The sequence below is a fragment of the Lepisosteus platostomus genome, chromosome 7, assembly GCF_059453375.1.
Source record: "Lepisosteus platostomus isolate fLepPlt1 chromosome 7, fLepPlt1.hap1, whole genome shotgun sequence".
Taxonomy (NCBI): domain Eukaryota; kingdom Metazoa; phylum Chordata; class Actinopteri; order Semionotiformes; family Lepisosteidae; genus Lepisosteus; species Lepisosteus platostomus.
The window spans coordinates 56,296,766-56,324,659 of NC_142617.1; the positions used below are offsets into that span (position 1 = coordinate 56,296,766).

Consider the following 27,894-nt stretch of genomic DNA (forward strand, 5'->3'; position numbering starts at 1 on the left):
GCACTGGATGAACAGTACAGGACACACACACAAGAGATGTCTGAGAAGACTTTGAAAGGACCACTAGTCCATGGAGCCTTATAAAAAATCCACAGGATAGTGATGTGTAAATAAACATTGTGATATAGCATTTCACAAGCTGGCTGACACATAGTTTACCATGTTTAATTTAATTTTTGTTTATTGTGTGCTTTACTGTGTTTGTGCTGTGGTCCAAGACTTCTGCTTCTTTGGATCACATTAAAGCACATGTGTGCACAAGGGGTCTGCTATATTACATACAGTAGTTCCTCTGTGTGAAATAAGAACAATATCAGAAGCTGGTCCCGTCCAGCCACTGCTGCTGTTCCCTTGAGCTTGGTGGAACTGTACTGGTGGAACACAGATCAATATGTGTTTTAATGTTTTATCTCTTAGTCTGTTATTATTACTACTATTATTACTATTATTACATTTGACTGAAAGACAAGGAGGAGAAAGGGTCTAACGGACAGTGGAAAAGGAGACAGTGGTGTTCGTGTACATACAGTATGGTATAGTGTGGGGGAAAAAAAAGCAGAGAAAAGCCACTTTTTACTTCTCCGACTGCTTGCAATGAATAACAGCCTTTTTGCCCATCTGCTGCCTTGGCATCAATTATTATAACAATGCATTCAAAGCCCTTTATGAAAGTGCCTTAAATGGCAGTAGATTGTCTCTGAATAGGCACTGAGGTAAGCTTTTAACCTTTCTGCAACTTTTGGAAATTCATTCATGTCTGCTTACTGTTCATTTCTCCTGTTCCGTTGAACCAATGGTCCTGTCATATCTTTTCTTCCTATTAGCGTTTTAGTGTGTGGTGATTCCTGTATTTCAGGCAAGCCATATATTATTTAATCCCCCCCCACACACACACACCACAAGGAGAATCCTAAAACCTTTTTTAGCATGATTATGTTACCTGTAAATCATACTATATGATAAGATAAGAGTGTGCCAGTCTGACATATTTGTGATCGTGGGAGTCTGCTACATGGAACACACACACATTTGTTAGCACAGTAGAGGAGGTGATATCTGTCATGTCTAGTTGAAAGAGTGTAATCTTGGATATAAATTTAATCTGTAAAGGCAGCAGGTGAATTTTAGTAGCTTTAGTCAGGCATAAATCAACTTATAACCCACATACTGTATACACATATTAATACCTGCACCTACAGAGCATTTAAGCTTAATGTTATTGATATTAATGTCACTGAGATTAAAGAAGACCATTCTGTTGTTTTCAGATCTTTTACAATGGAGAAGACCTTAAAACATAAATGCTGAAACATCTTTTGCTTCTGATGATTAATGCCTTCCTTTCTACCATAAAGTTGAATAAACATCTTATGACATAAGTAAAACAAATAACCTTTACCTTGCTTCCTTATCAAATGCAAAATTTAACTACATAGCCAATGGGTTATAATTAATTTAAACATATTTATTTACAACTAAAGTGAATAAATGTTGTAATCATTTAATTCTGGTAACAATCTCATTGCTTTCCTGTAAAATGTGCTGGATGAGCTTTTACTTTCCGATTAAAAAATTATAGTGCAATCAGAGAAGACAAAAAAAGGCATAAAACATAGAGCAGTGAGCAATTTCACCAAAAAAAGCCTTTAATGTTTTAAGCATTGAAATGTTAAAGTGGAAAAAATGCGAAGGCATTTTCCAACATCACTGTGATGTCAAGAGGGGCTGAAAGTCTTCTGTGACAGAGCAGTTGGCTTCTCTTTGTCCTTTTAGCACCATAAGGAGAAGCACCGAGCCCTGAGGAGATGGTGGAAGTGCAAGGAGTGGTGGTGACTGTAGGAGAGGAGCAGGCTGCAGGCTCTGTGGTTCCAGAGCGAGCCGTGTCACTGCTTTATCTGATGGGCTTTTATGGCCACTGCACCAGTCAGGGGAGTGCCAGACCGCCATCACTGTGTCGGATGAAGCTGTAGTTCACTGGTTTGATAATAGAGATCAGGCGCCAGGGACTGATTGAGGATTAGTAAGGTTAGCAAACAGCAGCTATGTTTACATCTATTTGTTACCCAGACAAGAGTATTCGTGACTGACGGAGGGATGCATTTTCAAAAGGTGGAGCTCAGCTGTCCCTGGAGGCTGTTAGAGGCTCTGGTGACCTCCATGGTTCTGTAATTCCCCAGTAATGACATTTTCAAGGATCTTCAAAGGGTGGGAGCACAGTTATGGATCATTTAGGACTTTTCTCTGAAGCCTGATTTGATTTACTGATTTACTTACAGTTCTTGAAAGGAGAACGCCGTCGAAGGCAGCTGCCAGCGAATCTTCAGTAAATGTCAGGTGAATTAAGACAAAACTTGTCTGAGTGTGGCTCTTTTTAATGTAAGATTGGGAAATCAACACCTTTATGTTTCAGAGGTGAAAAGGTGCTGGATAAAAATCCAATCTGCTATTAAAGAATGACAAGATAATAATAATTGCTTTTATTTACTGTACATGGTAACTTTCATCCTAAAGATTGACTGCATTTCCGATTTTAAGTGGGTGAAGCAGGTGACACGAAAGCAGAGTAAGATCAGGATGTTATCTCCTCAGTAGCCACCTTTCTTAAGTGGCTTTGGGGTATAATAGTCTCCTAAATAAAGCACGCAGTCTCTGTCAAAAGCAGCTCTTCCCTCAGGGCAGACATTGGGCTGTGATCCGGTGGCTGGGGAACCCAGGGCTCCGTGAAGGTTGTACCTGAGCATCATGCAAATCAGGCTCTGCCTCGCATTCCATGGCTCTTTGTTTTGTTAACCTCCTCGGGTCCTCTGTCTGCCACTGTCTGCACTCCCATCTCCTAGGGAGCCCCTGGCTACAGACGACAGGGACACCGAGCTCAGCCTTCTGTTGATAACGAGTTGCAGGACAAACCACCTGTGTTGCCTTCAGGTTAATGCTAAAATACTTTGTAGTGATACAGGAGGGTCTTGTGACTGTCTGTTGCTATGAGATGGCTGCCACAGTCCACAGGCTGCTCTGCCTACAGTATGCACCGAAGACCTTGTTTAGGAGGCTGAAGAGGTTAAAGAAAATGTGCAGAAGAGGCTGCAGATTATCTGTTTATCTTTTTTCTAATTTGAGTACTCCCATCCTCTGTCCTCTCCCAGCTGGCCCACAACCAGTTACAACCAGTTACCCACAGCACTGCTTCTTCTCCCTACAGCCAAGGTAAAGATCCATACAGAAAAGAAATATGAAGAACCATCAATTGTAATACAGTACACATCATATATAGTATTTGTTTGTTGCACAATTGTAAATATCGAGAGATTTATTCAAATGCATCTGAAAGTGTAATGAAAGATATTTTCAAGATATGTTTATAAATCTTTACAGTAATCTTTGATGTTTTTTCCACAAATACAAATTTTAATGTGGTCCTAAAATATATTTCAATATAAATATATCTGTTTTAGGTTTTATTAAAAGTTCTTACAATATGTTACAAACATTCCTTAGTTTTTAAATATGCTTTCAAATGTTTAAATATATCCACAAGTTTCCTTTATTCTGAACATAATAATTAGGCTCAAACTTGATATGTATAAACAGTGAATAAACACAGCTACCTTCCTAGTACTCACTTTTGCTGCCAGTTACTGACTGCTGTACAGCATCTACAAACACCTCGGATTGCATTTGTTTTTGACACCTGTTGATAAGGTGTGAAGGAGTCCAGATAAAACTGCCTTTTCTTTATGAGGTGCATGATGACAGCAAATTTCCTGCTGTTCTAAATGGAGTTTCCACAGAAGGTTAAGATCTGAATTTAAAAATATTCTCCCTTGTGGCTGCAATGTCATTCATTCTACAAATAGACTCCTCATTCTGCCAAATAGATCACATAAGTGTCTGAATCTGTCAGGGGGAAAGGGGGGAGGTACATTCGAAGTAGGACTGTCAATCTTTTTAATCTTTAAACAAGAGATAGTTACATTCAACATAATCCTAACTTTTCTCACATACCCTAAAAGTTGTTTTTCACCCATATGGTTCTACATTTATAATACAAAATGTACTTTCAGAGCTCATTGATACACAATGTACTTTTGGCTGTGACTGTTTTTTTAAAGCCTTGTTTAGTAAATGGGTGGATGTCTCATTGTGATTTGCATCACTTATCTGATAATCACAACTCCTTTATACAGAATACAGAATTATCTATTCGAGGGGATGGATCCCAGCTGTGTAAAAAACAGCACATCAGCTGTTCAATTTTGTCTTTCAGAACTGCAAAGATTCCTGCCATCTCTGTTCTCATCGGTGCTTTGTGTTTTCAAGGTGACAAGAAAAGGCCTCTGTGAAAATAATTGGTCACTGCTTCACAGAGTGCCACCTTTCTGCCTTTTATCAGATAATGAGATTGCTGTTATCCTTACAGATCCTGTTGCTAATATTTAACAGGAACTAGAGGCTTCCCTATATAATGGGATACTGAACAAAGAACTTCAGCTTCCATGTGCTAAAGCTTCTGGGTGGTTAGAGGACAAAAACACAGATGTTGCAGCTCAATGGTCCTTACCTTTACTAATTTAATGACATATTCATCATATTCAGACAGCAGGCAGGACACACAAAGGGTCGTGAATACATTTTTGAAAAGAAACCCAAAAGATCAAGGCACAAAGCTTTATCATCATGTTTGATGGCTTTGAAGAAACTTGTCTGATAGCTTTAAAAAAGGATACTATGGACTGCAAATAGGAGATACAGGAGCCTGGTGAAACCTTGATCATACAGTAAGTATCTGTCTCCTAGCAAGCAGCATTTTTGATAATCCTGGTTATATTCCTTATGCTCAATGTTGGGTATGCTTCAATGACTGATTCTCTTTAAATGAGAACCAGCTGTCTATGGAATAATTCTCGTGACAAAGTTGCAGTCGTCTGATTTTCCGCGATCCGGCATTGCCAGACTCTAACCCAGTTCTCTGTGAATATGAGTCAAAATGACCAGATGACTCACAGCAACAGCTTGTTAGACCACCTGAAAGCATTAACAGTTGCCACTGCCCACTTTCCATGCTGTGATCTTGTATCACAACTCATATATTGCATTTTGGCAGAATTCCTTTATACAATGTTTTCTACCAATGCCGTTGTTGAAAACATTTACTGTTATGAGGTAATTCTCCTTTATCTAGCTAAAAACTGCGGGTTGCACAAATGATGTTGTGTTTTGCAAGAGGTTCGTTTAACTAGAAGCATAGTTTGTCCTTTTTTATGAAAGACGTGATCAGAGGTAATGAATGTCAATTAAATAGCATGTTACGACATTCAAAAGATTCGTTTTTGGACCTGCATGTCATTATGGTTCAGCATTTCAACTGAGGAAATAGTTTGGTGTGCAATACTCTGAAAGACCGTTTCCAGTGAAAGAGACAATCATTTCCTGCCCATTCTAGTGTTTTTAGATGTGCTGGGTTTTGCGATCTTAGGTATATAAATCACAACCCAGTCTCTTCCTCCATTCAGAAATGCCACCTTGCACATATTTGTCTGTGTAAAACATGTGAGAGGCAGCGCATGCCCAGCGATGATGTTCACTCTCTGCCGCAGGAAACTCTCCTGTTGATCCCACGCTGTCAGGCCAGAGCAGCGCTGCAGAGGCATGTGTGAGCGACAGTGTAACGTTGGGGTGAGCCAGCGCAGGACCTGGGAGCAAGCGAGCTGAGAGCCGAGCGCCGCTGAATGAGGCCACGTGCCCAGCTGATCCTCCTGATCCCCATGCTGTAGACATGTGATTCACGTGTTATCAGCTTGGATAAATGGAGGCCATTGTTCAAGAAGTTAAGGAGACAAAATATTGCCCAGCAACGTGTGGCAATGAAGGTGAACTCCCAGATATCCTCCAGGTTTCACTACGGAGGTTACCAGCTACCCTAGTGCGGAGAATAAGCAGTATGTAAAATAAGACGTGCTGGGGAGACATTAAAACTTAAACAATTAAAGCCTAGACATTAAAACTCAACAATGTGTTTTGATGGGTTATGTTTTATTTCCTTGCATTATTCAGTTATTCAAGACAGACCTGTGAATGTGAAGATTTGTCAGCTTTCTGCAGATCTCTTTAAACATGTTACCCTAAACATTGAGAATAAGATATAAAACAATGAACAGCATTAAGAATAATGATGTAGCATGCATGCAATTCAATAAACTGTCAACATGTAATGAGAGAAAAAAAATCCCAGATCATTTCCTCTAAATCTCAACTGGTCATTAACCTCTAAGGGGTCACTAAAGCTTTTAGACATATTCTACTGTGTACAGTTTTTTGGTTACATTTAAACTGCAGTTAATGGCTATAGATGTCTAGGAATTTTAATTAACACTTTGAACTAAGCAATAATTGAGAAATAGCTTTCAGGATAGTTATGTGAATGCTTTAGCTGGTACCAGGCGTGGAAGAGGATTATTTATAATGATTAATCACGGGCTATGCTGTTAGACTCCCAGTCAAGTGCAGATGTTGGAGGCTGAATTCAGTCTGACCTCCAATAAAAGCTGAAGAGATTGAAAGGACGTCACATGACACATATCATCCTGTTGCTGTAGTAACCAGGAGTAAACATTACCTAAAGAGCCTGTTCAATCTGTGATGCTACTCTTCTTCGAACAATATTGAATCATCTGGCTGAAATCATTCATATTACTGTAATTCTGAATTTAGTTTTTACAGTATATCCCATTTCAAATTCTGCAGTAATGAAAAAATACAACATCATATACATGCCTGGGATGTCATTGGTTACTTCATAGCATTTAGCCACAGAAAGTGAATCCCCCTGTCACTTACCTTATGACAAGGCTGGAGCACTGGGAACTACTTCACTGAAAACAATTCACAGGAATGATTTAAGCTAGAAATGAACAAATGTGTGTGAGTATTTGTAGAAGTCTAAAAACATAATATGCATGAATTTCTTTTCTGGGAACATTTTCTCATTTTGGGCCACAGTTGAAATCTAATAAAACTTAGAAATCTGTCTGAATGGCACCTGTTCATGTTGACAATACATTTAAGCTCTCTCATTTCAAAACCATGCTCTGCTGTTGTCTTAATAAAGCGGAATGTGGGTTTAGTCAAAGGTTTGCTGAGGTACCTGTTTTGGAAAACCATTGCTCTGCAGAATCGACTTAAATGTGCCCTTTCTTCAGCACATCAAAGAAAGCTTTGGCACAGCTGCCAGCCTTACCTGCTTTTTAGCTGAGGTGCATCTTTATAAGTTTATTGCCATTTCACCAAAAATGACACCTTGAAAAATACATATTCAGCTTTAATGTTGCTGCAGATATTCAGAGGGATGTTTGAAATCAAGCTACTGTAAATGTAATTTTAAGACCTTGAACTTGAACTTTATTGCCATATGTAAACAAAAACTGCAGATGTGCAATAAATAAAATTACAATGAGGTAGATGGTGTAGGTGTGATCCAAGGGGCATGGCCAAATGTGTTCGCCAGTCACACTGCTTGTGGGTAGAAGCTATTAAAGAATCTAGTGGTAAGTGTCCGTATGCTCTTGTATCTCTTGCCTGAGGGCAGTGGGGGTAAGAGCTCTATGTGAAGGTCTTTCCTTATCGTTGTTCTGCACTAGTTCTAATTAATCTCTGAATTGATTGTCAACCCTTGTGAGAATGAGTTTCTAAACGTGCATGTTTTTATTTTGGATGGATCAGACAGGTTTGCACTGGAAAAGTAGTTGCACTGGAAATGGCTTCTTGTGCCTTTTAAGTACATGCTGTTATACTGTCGGTGGCTCATTTATGTTTAGGTTACAGGTCTCCTACAGTAAGTAGCAGTCTGTAAGTCTACAGGATGCTGATGCAGACTTTGTTCTTCAAGTGTTTCAGCAGAATGTAGTAGAGAAAGTGCACCTGATATTGATGGAAATACAATTGATGACTTTGCAAGAGTGCACCCAGTTTTAATGTATTGTAATTTAAAACATTAGAGCCGCAGAAGACAGTTGTAGTTCTCAAAGGTCATAGTCTAAATACAGAATTAGGATGTGTCTTTAAATCATTAGTGTTTTATAACTGCTGGGGAACATGGTTCCAATCAATTAGTTGCAGTAATTTATCATTGTAATAATGAAACAGTCATATTCAAGTCAGCTCAAATTCAAGTTTTACGAATTCTTCTGTGCAATGCATGTTTTCCATAATTGTGTGCGTCAGAGTATTGTTAAAGCTGTCAGTACAACTTGCATCATTTGTGAGCTGTGAATAAAAGTGAAGACATACTGTAATAGACTTTTTAAAAAAGGGAAAAATAAAATTCCCATAGTTTGCCTGCCTGGGTTATTAAAATCACGAAACTGTGACCAGCAATATCACTAAAGCAGATGAAAATAATCAGGCAGGAGAGTTGCTGAATTTTGCTCATTATTGCTCTTAAGCCAGAGAAATGTCACCTTGCATTGTCAGACATTTGAAAATACAGCTTAAATTACCTCTGCCAAGGTGACTGAGGCATTCATTAGCTGAAGTGAACCTCATAGAGGTTTTGTAATGTTCCTGTCATGACTCCAGTGGAGACTTGAGGTTCCTTTGCTCAAATAGGGGTATGTTTTAATGAGAGAAAATCTTGGACATACAGTTAGTTACATGACTGTAGTAGAGAAAAAACGTCCTCGCTAACCAGGATTATACAGATATAAATTAACAGGACGAAAGGCAATTTTACACTTAGGATTTCAAGTCTGACAGCAATCAGGATATTACTAAATTTGATAAAAACCTGTCACAACTTCTGCTTCCCTCTTCCCCGTCCTCAGCCTTACAGACGTGGTCCTATTCCTAAAGTGTTAAGCTATCATAACAAAATTACTGGTTTGTTTTTCAGCAATAAGAAAACAGAACAAAGAAGCTGTAAAAGGGGGCAGAAATATCTCCTTTCACAATGTAAGAGGTCCTGTAGGCAGATCCAATGGTACTTTATGGTTTTGAAACCTGAGTTTTTTCTCCCTTTTTTTTTTTGAAAAGTGTGTGCAGATAAAGCTTTATGAATACGAGCCAAATTCCCCAGAGGAGGAGAACAGCAGCAGGGGCCAATGACTGCCCACAGGGCAGAAGTAAGAAATGCAATATTTTAACATATTCCATTAAAAACTAAAAAGATTGGGAGTCTGTGCTTAGGCGATTTATTGCTCTGTCCTCTCCGAGAGACAGGGAGGTGATTTCTGTTGATCAATGTGCCGGGTATTATGAATATTCAGTAGGCATTCCAGCACTAACACCTCTTGTTAGAGTGGAGCAGGTCCAGAGGGCTGTGGTGTTACAGTAAAGCAGGGAAAAAAGAAGAAAGGGAAGAAAAAAGCAGAGAAAAAGCTGAAGTGAATAAGTAACTGGAGGTGGGTCCAGCTGGTATTCTCGCCTGCACAGCGGAGGAAGACACTCGAGACACAGTGTGGCCAAGCGGAAGAAGTGAAAACATTGGATCGCTCCCATGTTACAAGACTGTATTAATTAATTTGGTAGAACAATGTTATAGAGATTTAGAAATGTTTAATCAAAATTGTTTTAGTTCCTTTCCATAAAACAGAGTAATCGCATACTAACACTTGGCCCCAGGTGTGCTTAACTCACTAGCATCCTGCAAGAGGCGGTATATTGACATGGAATCCATTCTCAGAAGATCCAGAGAGAAATAGTTTGAATAAATGCTCCTTTGGCTGGGCTTGAAAGGTGTTGGGCCAGCTGCTCCAAGCGTAGAGCCGTGAATTTCACACAAAAAACGTATTTTTAGCTTGGCAATTATGTCGAGCGAAGATGTTTGTTTCTGGCTGGCCAATAGTGCAGTTAACTTTCTTCAGAACATTTGGATCCTTTCTCCTTTTTACAGTTTTGCAAAAAAGAAAGGAAAAAGCACAATTTCACTGAATGCCTGGGAGTATTCATTTATAGAACAGGGTCCCTGGAGCTCTGATAGGACTAGAGCTTACAACAGTAACAAAAGACAGTTTTAATTTGGGAGAGACTGCTCTAGCTGTCCCAGCATTCCACACAGCAGCCTGACTGCAGGGAACAGCCCAAGGCAGGAATGAGGAATAGAGAAAGGGGTGGGGGGACTAATCTGCTCACATGTCTGTAGATCCTACAGGAGCAGCGTAAGTACAGTAGGTTGATGCTAAGCATTCAAAACTACATTTTTTAAAAATGTATGTTAAACAAGAAAGACAAGAAAGGTTAGAAACCCTTTTTCCCCCATCTTCCTATGGTTGCTGATAGCACACGGTCCCAAAGTTGGTAAAACCAGTTCAAGGTTTTTTTCAGCCTCATCCAAAAATATGCCTAAGAGTCAACGGAATGATTCTCACTGCAGAAACACCCTTCAATCAGGCTCCGCCTTCTGCTGTCTAGATATGGGTGTTCTGTTAGCTTCAGCCAAGCAACTATGATAGGAGAGATCTGATCAACAGGAACTCCATTCCCTCTGCACTGTGACCTTTTAGTCCATGTCTAATTCTGGCTCTGCCCAGGGGATTGGGCAGCAAGGCTACAGAACCCCATATATTAAGATTATGGGTTGCTAAAATATACATAGGCACTGTTTTCAGTGCCAGAGAAGGCATAATTGGTTGCGTTCGTACAGTCACAGCAGTCACAATAATAAGAAAACAAAAAAGAGTCTCGTATAAAAAAATCTTGATGTGAAATTCAAAAGGACATTATACATGGTAGTGAAAGATTGGCAACGCCAGGCTAAAATATACAGATTTTTTTGTTCAGGAGATATTCCAGATGTCCGTGACTCAGAACACGAAACAAAAACAGGTTGATGAGAAATTATTCAGACTTTAAGTCTACTGTTAGAGATGGTCTTTGGTATCATAGCTTCTCCTGTTGTTTTTTAAAAAAGATGTTTCTATACGAACAATAGTTTCTATCTCTTCTCTCTTCCATTCTGTTCTGAGCTCTGTACAGACAAACACTCACATATGACCAGGGGTTTGTGTTGTGTTCCAGTCATAAAGATCTCCTGAAGAAACCTAAACTTGTCCCTGAATCCAGCACAGAAGGGATATCACTGAATATCACTGATATACATTGTATATCTGACTAAACTGTTCTTTTTCTGAAATTTCCATTCCACTGGTATGACTATTCTGAAGAGCATTGTTTCCATATTGCCCTGTGGGATCAGAACAAGTACTCTTTATGCCAGTCACAGGTTTTGGTAACATCTGAATGAATTTAATATACTGTACATTTGTAAGTGTATATATTTATAGAGAGACATGCTGTTTATAGACACACATTGACCACCTGGAAATCGAGCTTGAGACATGAATGTACTCATTTTATCAATTAATAATTGGATAGAATTATTGAGTGTTTTAAGAACTTCTTTTGTTTTATTTTTCATGAATTAGGCCCACAAGACTTGAGCTAACCATCAACAGAAGTATCAGCTTTTGTGTTACAGATTAGAATAATATAGGCTCATGCTAGCCTTGCTGATGCCTCCGTGGAAATCCCAAAGAGATTTGTCAGTCCTCCAGATGCAGTATTTCAAACCAGAGATGGAGTTTCACTTGGGCCTGTTTACATAAGCTCCCATGCTAAAAATCAGCCCATGCATGTACTGTAACGTTGTCTTGAAGGATTAGACTTTAAATGGGTTTTTCGTCCCAGTGATAAGCTTTATGTGAGCGGTGTACGCTACATTGATGGCTTTTGTTCAAAAAGAAACGGCATTTACTGATGTCCCGTTCCCCCCTCCAACCCATGCAGCCACCCACAGACTGACGAGGATTACAAGTGATTATCAGCTGGACTGTTGTACTTAGCTGTCATCAGTCGGTCAGTGTTATATAAATTTGTGTGGTCCACACAAACCCGCCTCCTCTGTGTTCTACACTGAGGATAGACTAACTCAAATCCTGGCACCGCTGGCAACAGCAGCACCAGATTAGCTTTGTGCAGGGTTTGTATCACATCCTGGGGCCTTCGTGCTGAAGCACCTGGAGCACAAACCCATGGAGTAGTGGTCTGTTATACAGGCTGAGCTGGCCCCAGGGTGGAGCACTGTAGCCACTGTGCCACACAGGCATGAGAAAGGACAAAGAACTGGAAAGGGAATCCAGTCAAGACAGGGTATGACATGGGTGGATTATCTTTTTGTGTACCACAAATATGGACCACAGGCTGAAAAACAAAATTACCCCAGAGTTTTCCCTTACATTTTTTTCCACTCTCAACGTAGAGTTAGAATTTCACAGGGTTCTTTATTCTTGGTTGTAGTTCAGTAGTGGGGGTGTGGTGAATTATTTGAAAACCTGAAGTGATTTTGGGGGTGTTAGGCCTCAACTTCCTACCTGTAAGACGTTTAACGAAAGCTCATCCCAAGCAACCCTGCAGGAGTTCCCTCGGCCCTGCTTTAGCGGAGAGTCACGTTACACTTGTGTACACACCGAAGTAGCCCACACACGCGACTGCACCAGGGGTGAGGCGGGCCGAGGGTCTGGCGCCAACATGAGGACTGAAATACTCTCCGGTTGGAGAGCCAACACTTCGGCCCCTTGCAACTGAACCGGGCATGCTGCAAGTTTGCAAGACAGGACGATAGCGCTCATCAGGCACATACGTCCACCTGATTTCTGTTTCTTTCAGCAGCAATTTCAGTTTTCATCTCTGTGGCTTAGGACTTGTGTCCCCTCGCACATAAATTGTGGCTAGGTACAGTTTAACCTCTGTGTGACATGAAAATGTGGCTTTCCTGTGTGGAGCACCAGGACTGGATGCCAGAGAAGACACCACATTAAGACTGATATGCTGTCATTACACCAATGAGCCTGGTGCTTTGAGTCTTGTCTCAAATTGTAAAATTAAACGCAAAGAAAACCAGCACAAACTGCAGGGAGACTCATTGCACTTTGGCAAGAGCAGCAGGAGAAACATCCCTGTTGCCCCAGCAGCTCAGCTGTGTCCTCCTGTCCGCACTCGTGAAGAGATGCAGACAGGAGGACTAAATGACAGTTAAAAATGACAAAACCACTGATGAATGTGTGACATTTACCAGGTCTGCTTGACATCCAAGAAAACCAGGACTCTGGGCAAAAAATCAAAACCAGTTTATTTTTTTATTTTTTTTTTAAATGCCCATCAGGACAAAAAGAGGAGGTTCCTGTTTGCATTTAAAGACATCAAGCAATCCTTAATTACAGCAGATCTGTGTGAATATCAGGTTGAAGATCTCAGTCTTTTTAGAGTGGAAGATGTGTGCAGAGTGAAAAAAATGCCCCCAAAGAGATATTTTGTTCATGGCAGTAAATAAGGTATTTTTAAGAGATTTCCATTTTTAAATGGTTTTACAAATCCTGAAACTTTTTGGGGCTTTTCCTTTTTTTTTCTTAGTGGAGTTGTGAAGAAGACATTTAAAAAAAAGCACTGTAAAGAGTCTGGGGAAGAACTGTTGTCATACTTTATACTTTATCCTTACTGCATACTGTATGTATGGACTCAGAGAGCAGCTGTTGGCTGTGTGAGGGTATTGGGATGGGCTGAGGAGAGACCCATGTGGCTGGCTGTAGCCACTATTGATCTGCGGTGCTTCTCTTTGTAGTGGGGAGCTATAGGCGAAGCTCGGGCAGCTAGAAAGGGAGAGAGCCAGGTCAGTACAGATAATCCCCTTCTAATCCACCATCTTCTTATCTAGGGAAAACCTCATTTCTGTCTGAAACACTAACCTTGGGAGGGAATGGTCATCACCCTGTTGCTTTGGATTAACCTCTTGTCCGGCTCGCATTTATTCAGCATAGAGTGGACAGATGTCTCCTGCTCAGGGAGCACACATTTGTGGAAGAGAAAAGTCCATAAAATGTTTATAATTTGTAGAATCAGTATACTGAAAACTGGATGAGTTTAATGAGGGACAGAACTTAAAAACAGGGCAGGAGCGCATGTAGACTCACAGGTGTTTCTGTTACTATAGTGATACCTGACTGGGCCTCCATTGTTTACACTGTTCCATCAAGGTAATGCTGTTCTTCATTTAACAAAGAAGTCTGAGCAGCGCTATCTTTAGTTTTTAATCTCATTAGCGCTATACCTGCAGTAAGACAGAGAAACTGCCTGCTCCACAGATTAATGTGTGTTTGCACCAGACAGAGGGATATTGAACCTTAGGTTTCCTCAAAGCCTCTTGGTCAGGCATGGAGAAAAGGTCTCCTCTGCTGAAAGTACATTCGTTAATAAAAGTTACTGTCTCTTTACAATGCATGTTAGGGATGTTTGGGGCAAATATCCTAAATTTATACTACTGCAAATGCGGCAGTATAAGTAGTAAACTGTAGTATTACCTTTCACGTTACTTTAAATCTGAGTTAAGATAAAACTACTGTTTAAATCTGAACTCTGTTCTTTGTTAAATCTAAGCTTTATAGTAATACATCTATGCTGTCACCCTGGAAAGTGTGATTCTACATTTACAGTAAACAGCTGGTCTTTATCTACCATTATAAATTTCTATTGTTCTCGGAAAAGCATGTAAATGATTGCCTATAAAAAAGGCGCAGGAATATCTCCTGTAGTGCAGAGCCTAAAGTTCTCTTCCCTGTCATTTTCTAAATGAAAGGAACAGTAAGTGTTACCATGTTGACGCGGGTTTAATTTCCTGTGAATTTACATTTTGCCCAGGCAACAGCAAACAGAAACACAGGACCACATGGACTGTGGCACTGGGCTCTTGCAGAACATAACACACAACGCAGCAGGAGCAGGATTCCTGAGAGAAAGAACGAGAGTAAGCCCCATTTATAAGACCACAGCAATGTGAGGAAGGTTACAAATACAAGGAGGTCTTTCGGCTCATCTGACCCACACGATAGTAGCTAATTGATCCCAGGATCTCATCCAGCCATTTCTTCAAAGAAGCCAGGGTATCAACTTCAACAACATAACTGGGCAGCTTTTTCCAGACTCCCATAACCCTTTCCATTTCTCAATATATGACAAGTTGTAAAATGTATTGTCTATTCAGATTGCACTTGCATATACTGTACTAGGATCTCTCCTCTTTGCCTTGCAGCTCACAAGCTGTTTTCACCAGCATTGTGCCACTTGACACCTCTTTGTATAGAAGATCAGATCACACTTGCTGTTCTCATGTGCAGTGGCTCTCCATCCTGCATCTTGTGTTTTAATTTCCATTTGCTGTGTCAGTGGATTAGTATTTATGTTGTATCATGCAGTTTGATATACCACTCTAATGGGTATTGCTGTTGCCTTGAGTTTGTATAGTTATAAGATTAACAGAAGCTGACTTGGATGACTGAGTCAGCCAATCGAAAGAGAGTGGTTGGTGATTTTGTGGAGGCTGGGTGTTATCAAATTACAGTGTACAGTGTCGAATGTTCATCTTATATGTGACATATTAAGGCAGCAACACTAGCTTTCATATTGTTAACGTGAACCAAAATGCAGCAGTTGCATTTAGGCAGCCTTAAATGGGTCAGTCCCAGTTCTTGTGGAAGTGGGTCAGAGTTAGATAACAGACAGATAGCCCAAGAGAACCTGTGACCCAGCGCGCTGCAGCAGCCTCTTATGCCACATGGCCCCCCACTCAGCCCATCTAACAGTCCTCTGAACGAGCAAGGCAGGAGGAAAAAAAGAAAAGAAGCAGTGACATAGCGCAGAGCTGGAGCTGACTGTGAGAAGGGTCAGGGGAAGAGAGAGAGGATTGGGAGGCCACAGTGTTTACAGAGGGCTGTCACTCTGTATAGGATGCTGACCTCCTCTCTCTCCACTGTTGGGTCAGTGCCCAATCCACATGGCTGTCATACACTGTGTCACAGTGTAGCCTTTAAAGGCAATCTGGGTCAGCCTGAGCCAATGCTGATTAAAAAGGGGATTTTTTTAGTGTGTGTACAGCATATAAAAAATGCTGCACAGTGAATTACCATAAAAAGCATCAGCAAGCAGTTGCCAGGGAATCGCGTGTTAAACGTCTGGCTGTTTTTCTTCACCCACATGGTTTTACTATCAGATTTAGTTGTGTGGTCCCTCCCAGGGCATGCTAATATCTCTCGTTCTTTCCTTTCTCTGGGGCCGTACTTGTTAAGAGGCAGCACACACACAGTGGTTCTCCCTCCTCCGAAGTGATGGATGAAGTTATTGTGTCAGATTAACTAAATTAATCCAGGTGCCGCTGGAAGATCATCTGAATGCATGCAAATAAGGAGGACTCTAGCCTGTTTGGTTTTTAGCAGCTGACAGATCCCATGCGGCTGTGATGAAAAACACAGTGAAAATCAACAACGTGCAGGTTACAATAGGTAAGATCATCACACAGGGCAACACCCACCTGTTTTTTGCAAGAATAGATGGCATCGGCTTTGACCACATGTCTGGGCACCTTGTTCCACATTCTCAAAGCCCTCTGAGTAAAGAATTGCTGCTTATTCTGTTTTAAATAAATCCTATAATTTCCATGTGTGTCCTCTAGTTTGGGTTTCTGTTGATTCTGAAGAAGTTCCAGGGTCAGCTTTGCCCGTTCCTTTGAAGAATTGAAGGCCCTGGAGATTTGTTGATCTTACATGTTTCTGTACCTGTCTCTTCTTTATTGCAAGCAGCTGAGACAAATCATAAAAGAAGTCTCATACAGGACCAGATGACTCATGCAGTCAAGCTAGGCTCTTTGTATTATCTTAAGTGTTCCCATGCTTACGATGCTCAGTTTGGTCTGGTTCTTTAACCAAAGTGCTGACTTAAAGTTTGACTTAACTGCCGTGTGGTTGAAGTTGTAATATATGTGGTTATATCTGTTGCATTCTGAGAGAGTTCTCTTTTGAAGGATATCGAGTTTGTCATTGCTTGTTTTTAACATGAACAGGTTTTCATAGATTAACAAATAGGTATGAGATGTGGTTCATGTAGTTTTCTAGTGCAGATTTGTATGTAAAATGCCTAAACATACTGCTACAGCTGATAATAACACATCAGAATTTAGGCACATCACCCGAATGACTCCAGAAAAACTTGACAATGCATGCAACTATATGTCGCTTGGTATAAAAGCATTATCCGGGTATTATGAAATATATATATATATCTGTGCCCTCTTAGATATTATTCCACTCACCTCACCCACTTCACAGAGTCTGTTGTAAATGGAAAGGCAGCTGCTGCATCAGAAAGCTAAAGCTCAGTTGTATGGATTCATTTTTACACTTTAAAGTACTGGAGGGTAAAATGGGGGAACCCATAGCATTAGTACTTGAAGGCAATCAGGCCTTTCCACTCTGTGATATCTCTCATACACTCTAACAGGTACCTTTAGAAGAGTGGTCCTTACTTCTAGATCTGGAGTCTTCTGGTTTTCATTTTATTTGACCTTTTTATGATTTTATTGGAACAGTTTTTGGCTTATTTGATCACAGTTTTGACCAAGTACTTCCAAGTCTTTATTCATAAGAACATAAAAAGTCTCATCTTCCTCATTACTGTGTTAATAGATTATGGATCCAAGTTTCTTATCGAAAGGCTGAAAATATTGTTCCAGACCCCCACACCTCTCTCAGTTCTTCTTTCACTTTTGATCCTGAAGCAGCCCACCAGATTTTCCTTACCATCCAGGATTCAGAAGAGATTCTTGGGAAGAGTTTTGAAGAGCATGAGTTCCCTGTAACACCTGCAGAGCTGCAGCTCTCCAGAACCAGGAGTAGGGATCATGCCTTAAAAGTAACTGCAAGTACAAAGGTATGAACACTGAGTATGAAAGTAAACCTATTGCTGTATTTTTGTATAGGTATGTATATGTTTGTATTAGTAAAACCGTATTACACAGCTTTTGGGTGTTTCTTAAATGTCTTTAGGAACATTTTGATTAATTTAGGTTCATAAATGGCTGTGATACACTCAAGAGACTTTGCACATTCCAGCAGGAAAATGTACATCTTTCATGGGAGATGAGAGTGTGACTTTTTTCATGGATGACCTTCTTGCCAGACTTGAGGCCCATTGAACATGTGGGGGATGAGCAGGGACAATGTGTAGAATCTAGCGCTTCTAGGCTCATACAAGACAAATGGAACAGAATTCCTCAAGCCAGCATCTGCAACCAGGTGCAAAACAGATGAACAGCTTGTATGGCTTTGAGCCGTGCCACTGTCCTGTCACTTTCATAGAAGACCCCTTGTTGATCAACCCTGATGATGACAAATATTAATCAGCATCTTGCATTTACCTGTGTCATATCTGTTAAATAAAAAGTTAGTGCACTGGCTGCAATAGTTTTTATTTTCCTTATGATAGATTTCTGATTATGTTGTTCACAGTGATAAGTTCCTTGTAGTTCCAGTATATTAATAACATATTCTACATTAGTATATGTACTGTATGTACAAACATTCTGTATTTAATGAAGTCAGGGCCTGCACAGTTCAGCTTGCCAAGAGCTTCTAAGTCATTAGCTTGGCCTTTTTAATACAAATCCCTGGCACTCTTTGAGTGGCCTGTACGCAGTTGCCCTACACTTGCTGAGGGTTATCTAGTAGCAAGTTCAGCATTTTGTCTCGGTATAAGGGGTTGATGAGGAGAGAGGAGGAAAAATATAGCTTAATCAAGTGGGCACAGCCCAGTCTTGGAGGGCAGTAATTATGATTCACAATAAATATCAGTTGAAAGTGGCAGCTTTTTTTAAAACAGTGGGACATTTCTGCTCACAGCTGTATTTCTTCAGTTACTTAAACTACTGTATGATGGTTTATTACTAAGCATGATCACCATATTAGCTAGTTAGTTACATTAGTTACAAAGGAGTGTTGCTTCTCCCCCATATTATTAATTGCATAGATATGTTTCTCCAAACTATATAACAATAAATCTCTAATGAATACTCTATGAAAATAATAGTTTGTAATCCTAATCAGAATCACATGACTGATTAGTGCTCTATACCTGATCTTCAAATAACAGTAATGCTGACTAAACCTGAATACAGTAATTACATTACTTAATCCTGCTTCCCCCACCCCTCCAGACAGTCTTTAAATAGACCCATAGCATTACTTACACTAGTACTACGGTTAACTAGCAAACTACAGTAAATCTTTTGCTTTTAAAGGTTTGGTTGTACTGCGCTTACACCGAAGGAAAATAATGTTGTCAGCACATCATTTTATAAAACAGCGTATCACCCCACTGTCATATGCCCCGGCCCTCTCCACAGAAAGCTTGTGCATTTTGAGGATTTTCACAGCTGTAGCAAGTGCTGTTTGATTACTGAATGTAGAGTATTAGACAGATTATTCTCACCCTCCCACTCTCTGGGACCTGAATTAAAGTGTGTGGCCTTTCCAAGTGATTCAGAACAACTTCTCTCTCTCTTCAGGATATAATTAAATCAAGAGGGAGTTATCATGTACCAGAGGAAGTCCTTTTCCAACAGGATCCAATTCTTGGGCTTTGTGAAGGCATCCTGCTGCAGTCCTTTGGAAACATGCATTTGGCTCTCCATCCCTAACAATCATCACAAGCCACCTGCTGGACGAGTCGCCAGCTGCAGTCTGGAGATCGTCTCCCTGCTACCTCGTGTTCCAGCTGTTGTGCAGCTGGGTGCACTCGAGCACTAGGCGGCCGAGTTCGGAAACTTGCCTCAGGTGCATCAATCCCTGGGTCTTCCGTCTCCGAGTCCCTTCCCTGCCAGGGACTCTGCTGGGTTCTTGTCTTCTTTTGTAAAAGCCAGTGTCTAGTTTTCCTGCTTCTCTTCTTCGGAAAATGAGAAATCAAAGGAATTGTCAGTACTGTATCATTTCATTTCTAAAATGTAATGGATTTGTATCATATAGACATAGGGCGATTTTAAGAAATGTGGTGGGTTATATTGCGTTTTAAAATATAAGAGTGTTGTCCATGCCGGAGTGGCTCATCGGTCCAGAGCTCATCCTGCTTTCTGTGCTCTGAAGAGGATGAAACTAGAGGAGCCTTGGAGAGAAACCCCATCGCAGGGATTATTCCCAGCATTGCTGGTCCCTGTTTATGATATAAACTGGAGCAACTGGGGTAAAGTACCTCACTCCAGGTACAACAGCCATGTGTGCAGTGGAGACTTGAGATTTGAACCCACAACCTGTCGGTAATGAGTGCAGCTTACCCATTACCCTCTGCCACCCCATATTTCTGTGTGTCACACAGCAAGTCTAACCTGCTTTCTTTTGTGACCGACAGTAGATTCTTGTGATAATCCCATGAGCATGATGGCTCTATAGGGAAACCTTAAATACTTAAGGTAATAGGCAACATGGTTGAAGCAGATTCCCGTCAAGACACAACTGGACGAGACCCTTTCATCAATTAGGTGCGAGCAACAAAAATGAGCTTCTCATCTGGAATTGTTTGTACTAACCTTGAATGCAATGCAGGGCAGCCACAGGGTAGTAGTGTCCTCACCCTTGACGCAGGAAGGGGGCAGTAGAGCTAGTTGCCAGGTGCTTTGTTCGCCTTCTTCCTTCTCATCTTTCAAAACAGAACGGGCGATCCGGGAGACTCTTCCCAGGGCTGCTCCCATCACACATCGGTCCTCGCTGTGTTTGCAAACACGCCAAATCCGTTTATGCGCTTGGCATTTAAGAAAAGGCTATCATTATCACTGTGCACCGCTGCAAGCTAACATTACTTAAATAATTACAAATCATGAGCTGTGTTCTGGGAAATGTCTTCAGTTTCTCAGCAGAGACTTGGTAGGGGTAAAGGTTGCTTTTTAAGAATTGTGAGGTCTGTAACATTAACCAGAGGATGTACCATATACATCCATTTTCTTTTGCAGCTTATTAACTCACAATGTTTTGAAAGAACTTTAAAATAATTTAATGGAAAAAAAACAGAGGACTAAGTAAGCCTGCAATTCTAGATTAATGTCCTTGACCTTGGCCTAGAGCTTTTGCAGAAGGACAGGACAAGGAATCTGAAACCTCATTGATAAAAATAGTCTTTAAAAAGCAAATTCTGGGCTTTCCAAGTGGTTCCTGGTCTTTTTATCTGCAAAGACAAAAAGAAAATCATATCGTTTTCACCTTTCTGGCACAGTGTGACACCAGTAATCAAAAGACAAAGAGAATGTTAAAACATATTGAGTGAAGAGCATAGAATTTTAATTAAGGGGCTGTATTATGAGTTTAAGCGGTATTAAGTGGTTGTATTATGCATTAGACCTCATTTAGAATGCTGTGTACAAATTTGGTGGTGTACAAATAAAATGTTGTTCTGGTATCAGTCCATGGAAAAGCAAGTAGGTTTGTTTCTTGGCATGATCTACATTAAAAGAACTAATTCTTGTAGTGTGTCACACAGAACAGAGAAACCTAAGAAGGGACATGATTCAAGTATTCAAAATCCTCAGAGCCATTGATAAAGTCAGTAAAATGGACATTGATATATATTTAAAACTGAGAAAAGAAGGATTTTATGAATGCAAAGGTTTGTGGGAGTATGGAACAATCCATCTGGACATGTTGTTAAAACCACTACCATAGTTTCTTTCAATAATCAACTGGATGAGATTTACAATGCAATTAGCTTGTAAAATTTAAGCAAGCTGGAAGGACTGAATGGCCCCCTCTTGTTTGCAGAGTTTTTATGTTGTAAACTCTTTGCTGTAATGTGAGATGGAGCCATCTGTGGGATATTATATACATTTTCAAATCCTCTCTGGTTATGGCTACAGCTGTGGTTTTGATGTGACTCATCGTCTGGGGCAAGTATACACACACAAAACCCGCCCTATTTCTAAGTGTAAGAAGGTGTGGCTACAGTATATCATTGCTCTGTCAAGGAAGTTCACCCACTTTATCTCAACAAGTGAGTATGTAGCACCTGCACTGAACCATTCCTGATGAGCCCAAAGAAACACGTTTTAGGCCTGATAGAAATGGTGGACTCAGTATTCAATATTAACAGTACTCAATATTCTCTCTTTTGCTCAACAGCTTTTGGCAAGATGGCTACAGCCTAATTTATTTGGGCTTGTGCAACATTCTCACTAAAACAGAAGTGTTTTTCCTTGTGTTGCCTTTTTGATTTTATTTTCTTGTACTTTCTCAAGAAAATATCTGCAGAAAAAGCCTGGCATCTCTCACTTTCACCTCCTCAGCTTCAAGTCACCATCTGGCCCTGCTGCTTCAGAGTGGGGAAGCAGAATACACCCAGTGACATTCAGACCTTTTTTCATTTAGAATGACTCAAACCCAGCTCTCTAACACCAATCTAATTTTCATGTCTGCTTGCACCCAGAAAATGTCATTCTTTTTCCGTTTGGTACTAGATACAAACACTACTACCTTCCAAAAATTTACCTCCCTGTTAAACATCTTAAATTGCAAATTTGTTAAGAGGTGGAAAAAAGGTTTCGGGAAGCATTCTAAGGATGACATTTATTAAGCTCGATGCATTGCGTTAAGGAAGAGTAAATTAATACGCAGCTGTGAACAAAACTACGGCGATCTTGTATTCCCAGTTTACCTGTGACTATGGGTTTCACAACCTCGCCTGTTCTTGCTCTGGCCTGGGCCACAGGAGGGAGTGTGTTCATAGAAGGAAAGCTTCACATCCAATTGGGCTATTGCTTAGATCATTTATAAAGAAACTAGCTTTGCAAAAATTTAAATACACTAGATTTTAAGGATGAAAGTAGTAATGAATGAATAAGATGGTAGTGTCTGGTCCTGCTGTTGTGTTTCTCTCTAATCACAGGGAAGTACAACTGTACCTGAACCTTAGAAACGCCACCCTCAGCAACAGTGCCTGAAAGCAGGATATTTTTCCTGCAGTCAATAAACCAAACAGCCAGAAGCTTGATTGTGAAACGATTTAGTTAAAAGCTACTTGTAAATCATGTAAACTGCTTACCACCTCTTTCATTTATTTATTTTCTGTCTTCCTCAACTTCATCCATCTTCGTTTTGTAAAATCGTGTCAGGGCCGAATGCTGTCTGTTAGAACAGGGTTTATCAGCCTATCAAAAACACTCTTCTTAAAATACCACAGAGATTTTCTTATTCTTCAGTATGCAATTTTTAAAGACAAATCCATGTAAGTCACAGCCAAACCTTTTTATTTGTGAGTGTTTTAACAGATATTCCAGAGTGGTTAAATTAGTCAGCACTCAGTCACATAATTTCTCCTTTACTTTTTGTAATCTTTCCTTCAATATTGTCTTTTAGACTACTGAGCAGTGACACCTTAGTTACTGATAATCCTTTCCTAGGATTTGTTTTTTTACTAAATTATGTTACCATACTCCATTCCTCTCTCCATTCTGTCAGCTTTTCTCTAGGTGCTCCAGGCATCATCAACACTGGACTGGGCTGTCTATAATATTGCACATACAGCAACAATGAATTAATCGACAAGCTTCTGTGTAAGCATAGAGCATAAACTGACTGACAGGAATGTTCCAATGAGTCTGAGAAATAGAATCCAAGTACGAAGGTGACTCATGCTTGTAGTAAGCAGTGGTAATTATTGATTCATGTCTTGACCTGGTTTTATTTTTCCCTTTACGAGCTGGTATTACAGATGTCTACATTGCCAAAGCTTGTATTGTACCGTATTGTAAATGTCCTGATGGTCTGCTGTTTTCTGCCCCCTGTCTCTAGTCTCTAGTGCATGAATTTATGGAGCTCCAGTACCGAGCCGTAGTAATGGACACAAACCGCAAGCTACAATTATTAGCTCTGCACTAAAGGGCTTGAAAATAGAAGTCAACAACAAGAATGGGCGTTTTGGTATATAGCAAATGGTTGTCATCTTTTCTGGTTTAACCCTTATAATGAATCACAATCTGTGCAAGAAATGTTGGACATTGTATTAATTATCGTAAAGTGTGTGTGTGATGACAGCATAAACCTTTGTGTTGTGATTTTCCAAACTCGCTTGTCATAAAAATTGTTCTCATGATAATATTCTAAGGCACTACACAAAGCCCCTGAGAGCTTTGTACGGTACATAAAAATTCATATTCTTAATGAGTTATATAAAGGTGATCCTAAATGGCAAGATAATCCACACAAATACTGTCCACAAGACATAAGACTCTTCACCAAACCCCAAGTGTGCAGTCCACAGACAGATTTGCATAATGTTACACTTGGCAGTTTAATATTCCATCTGTCAATAGATTAATACTGAGAATGAATAGCAGTGTATCACAGTGCTTGTTATATGCTCAATTCTATCATCCATCATTATGATAAACACTTACTGAACATGACTTTTTATGTGCAAGACCGGCAGCCACTGAAAGTTCTGCAAGCCCAGGTTGTGCGTGAAGAATATTTGGCACGAAATCTGCCTCTGAGTGCTGAGCAGATCTTAATCCAAATGGCAAAGGACAGTTTTGAGTGAAGAGCTGCATCCATGTCATTGCCTGGGTCTGCTATTTAGGTCAAAAGAATAGTGAATCACTGCAGCCAGCATTCGAAACAGACTGTTAATTACCTAGTGATCCTAATAAAATGTCATAGCCTGCCAAGTAGATGGAATACAGTTAATTTATCTTTTTTGCGATATCAAATATTCAGTCTGCTATCGTCTTCCAAAGCGTACCACAGTGTTACTTTGTCACTTTTTCATGTTTAGGAGCAAAACTTGATCTCATTTCTCTATAAGATGCAAATAAAAATTCCAGCCAAAAAAATAATTAAAAAATACTCTATTTTACTCTATTTTGGAGCCAACAAGCTTCCAAAAACCCCACTGAAAATGAAATGTGCTCAGCTGCCGGCCTGAGAGCAGCTTGCCCATTTTCAAGTGCATGTGCTCTTAACCTGCAGAAATGAAGAGTATGTAGGAGTTGTTTTTTATGATATCTGATGGCTGTGTGATAATCCTTAAAGGAGACTTTCTGAAATAGTGCAGATGTAAAGCACTGCATGGTCATTTCCAAACCATTTTGTTCACTTGCAGTAGCTGAGACATTACAAATATGTTGATGGAACTAGACGGTAACTAGCAAGAATGATATTTTCTTTACAATGAAATAAACCAGGACTTCAGCTGTCCCCAGTGCTCTTTTTGACTGTACCTGCCTTTCTGTCGGCCTTGAAAACAGACGTGTTCTTTGCAGGGACAGTAGCACGTTTGAAACTGATGAACTGGCTCTCTGAGGGGGGGGTATCCTTTTTACACTGGATGATGTTGGCAAAAGGCCATGCGTGTGGTTGATTTAAAGGCACTTGTTTAGAATACAATTGGAAATCGATTGCTGATGAGCTGCGCTGCTGCTCTGTCAGTTTAATGCCCACCCAGCAGCCGGAAACGGGCTCGGACACTGATGACCGGTCAATGCTGGCCATCACAAATCCTTCCCATTAAAGTGATCCAGTTTGCTCGGCCTAGCCTCGGTGTCCGCTGCAGTGAAAGACTTCCATTGGATTTGGGAATACAGCGCTCTCCCCCTCCCTCCGAGAGAGCCGGAGTGGGCTGATCCTGTGGCTGCCGCAGCTCCGGGCTTCACTTTCTCCACAACTGGGGCAAAATGAATTGCCGAAACGCGAGCGCTGCGTGATGAAGTCACGGTTTACTGCATTCCAACCAAGAAACAGTTCCTGTTTGCCTTGAAATCTGACACAGTGCCCGGCTGCAAAACACTGCATGTCCCCAGCCTCCTTGGCATTAAGATTCCTTTGCACTGCATCCTCTTACAATACTGTCATAACGTTTTTTTCCCAAGATTGTGCACCACAGCTCAGAAAGACCTTCGATGTCTCTGTACCAGTCTTTTACTACTGACACTGTCATACCAAAATGTGCTGTATGTCTTTGTGCTTTTAAAACATGATTAAACCTTCACCTTTAAAAGATATTTAAAGGGTGCTATGAGTCCTATTGCTTTTCCAGTTCTTTAAACAAAGTGAGCAAAGTTGTTATTTTACATATGTGGCTATTTTTCCAAAAGGGAGTTTTAATTGCATTTTTTTGGAACAATACCAAATAAAAAAGTTGTGAACAATCTCTACTGCCACCACCCCCTTCTTCCACACCTTCCACAAGTATTCAGGACTGAAAGAGGTCAACCTGCTGTAGCTCCTCAGTCCCTTGTGCAGACTGTCATGTGGAGAGAGAGCTTTAAAAATGTCCCCAGCCTCCTTGGCATTAAGATTCCTTTCCACTGCATCCTCTTACAATACTGTAATAACGTTTTTTTCCCAAGATTGTGCGCCACAGCTCAGAAAGACCTTCGATGTCTCTGTACCAGTCTTTTACTACTGACACTGTCATACCAAAATGTGCTGTACAGTATGTCTTTGTGCTTTTAAAAAATGATTAAACCTTCACCTTTAAAAGATATTTTAAGGGTGCTATGAGTCCTATTGGTTTTCCAGTTCTTTAAACAAAGTGAGCAAAGTTGTTATTTTACATATGTGGCTATTTTTCCAAAAGGGAGTTTTAATTGCATTTTTTTGGAACAATACCAAATAAAAAAGTTGTGAACAATCTCTCCTGCCACCACCCCCTTCTTCCACACCTTCCACAAGTATTCAGGACTGAAAGAGGTCAACCTATAAAGTACAGTACAAACCTTTTCATTGAGTCAAGGTCTAAACTACCTATGATGAGAGTCTGGGTCCGCTGTAATATTGCTTCCTGCCTTCAGAAGTCTTTAGTCTTCCCATGTGTTTAAATTGTTTTTTAAAACATAATTTGAAACCTTTTCATACTAATGTCTAATTTTAATCATTGATTGTATAGTATTAATTCAGTTGATTATAATCGTTATTTTATTAATTTTCCATGACAAAGCACATGGTGCAATAATAAGCTACATACTGTAGATCTGTTTCTGTATTTTTTGATTTATGAGCTTCCCCCTCAGTAATCAGTACTTCCCTAACAGACCTGTGCAGTTTAGATTCTTGTCCTGACTGTGCTCTGAGGGCATAAATTAAGGATTGGTGTGATTTAATGCTTTTTAAACAAGAGCACAGGTCAGCACACAGGCAGCCTTGTTTCTCTTGGCTTAGAGTTCACCGAGTCAGCAGTGGTTAAGGTGTAGGAGCTCTCTGGCCACTATAAAGCTCTCATCCATCATCAAAATGAGATGTAACTGTGAGAAACAGCGGGATGAATTTTCCTCTGTGACCCATCTGCGTCCTCAGAATTACTTTTAAGAAGACAGATCTTGCTCACTCTTTAGGGTTCTGCGTTGATTTCCAGACTTGTATCAATCATCAATCCCCTAGCAACACGCTGTAATGTATACATTGCAAAATAATTGCTTAAACTCATTCCACTTCATTTTATGTGCAAGGTACTTGCGTGCCAAAAATACTTTTTGGGCACAAAGTGACCTCCTTGGGTAAACTGAACTGCACATGCACTAGGCAGAAACAGAGTTCATTGCTTGTGACATTTTTGAAAAGTATGGCTTTTCCAGCGCCCTGCGTGCTGTAAGCTAACATCTCTCTGACCCACTCTTCCAGGATCGCAAGCCCCTGATTCCCCTTTCCTTGCTCTGCAGAGCTGTCAGGTTCATTTAATAATCTGTCAGATGGGATACTTCTCCTTTTCAGTGTGTCTTGCGTGGCGTACAGTGAAAAGAAACTACTGTATGGAAGTTGACTTGGGCTCAGCGCGCATCACTTTCATTTTATCGCTTTATTTTCTCTGTAAAAGAGTCTTAAGGTTAGATCCTCCTGAGTGTTTTACTACGTTTGCATTTCGTCAGAATGTAATTTGCTGATTGAATGTGACGTAGAGGTACAGTGTGTGTGGCGTGATTCAGTCCCATCCCTCAGTGCCATTCTGATTTGTTTCCATCATTTGTGTGATTCAGTCATGGCTGTCAATCCGTGAGAGTGTGTGTTTGAACATCAGACAAACTCCTATACTTTTCTTACTGCTATCGCAGTCTGCTTC

The 27,894-nt window shown here is 40.3% G+C and overlaps 1 protein-coding gene across 1 annotated transcript in view; it reads left to right on the forward strand.

Annotated features, from left to right (window-relative positions):
• Window positions 1-27,894, forward strand: part of slco3a1a (solute carrier organic anion transporter family member 3A1a) — a 69,732-nt gene that overhangs the window by 17,066 nt on the left and 24,772 nt on the right. The window lies entirely within an intron of this gene.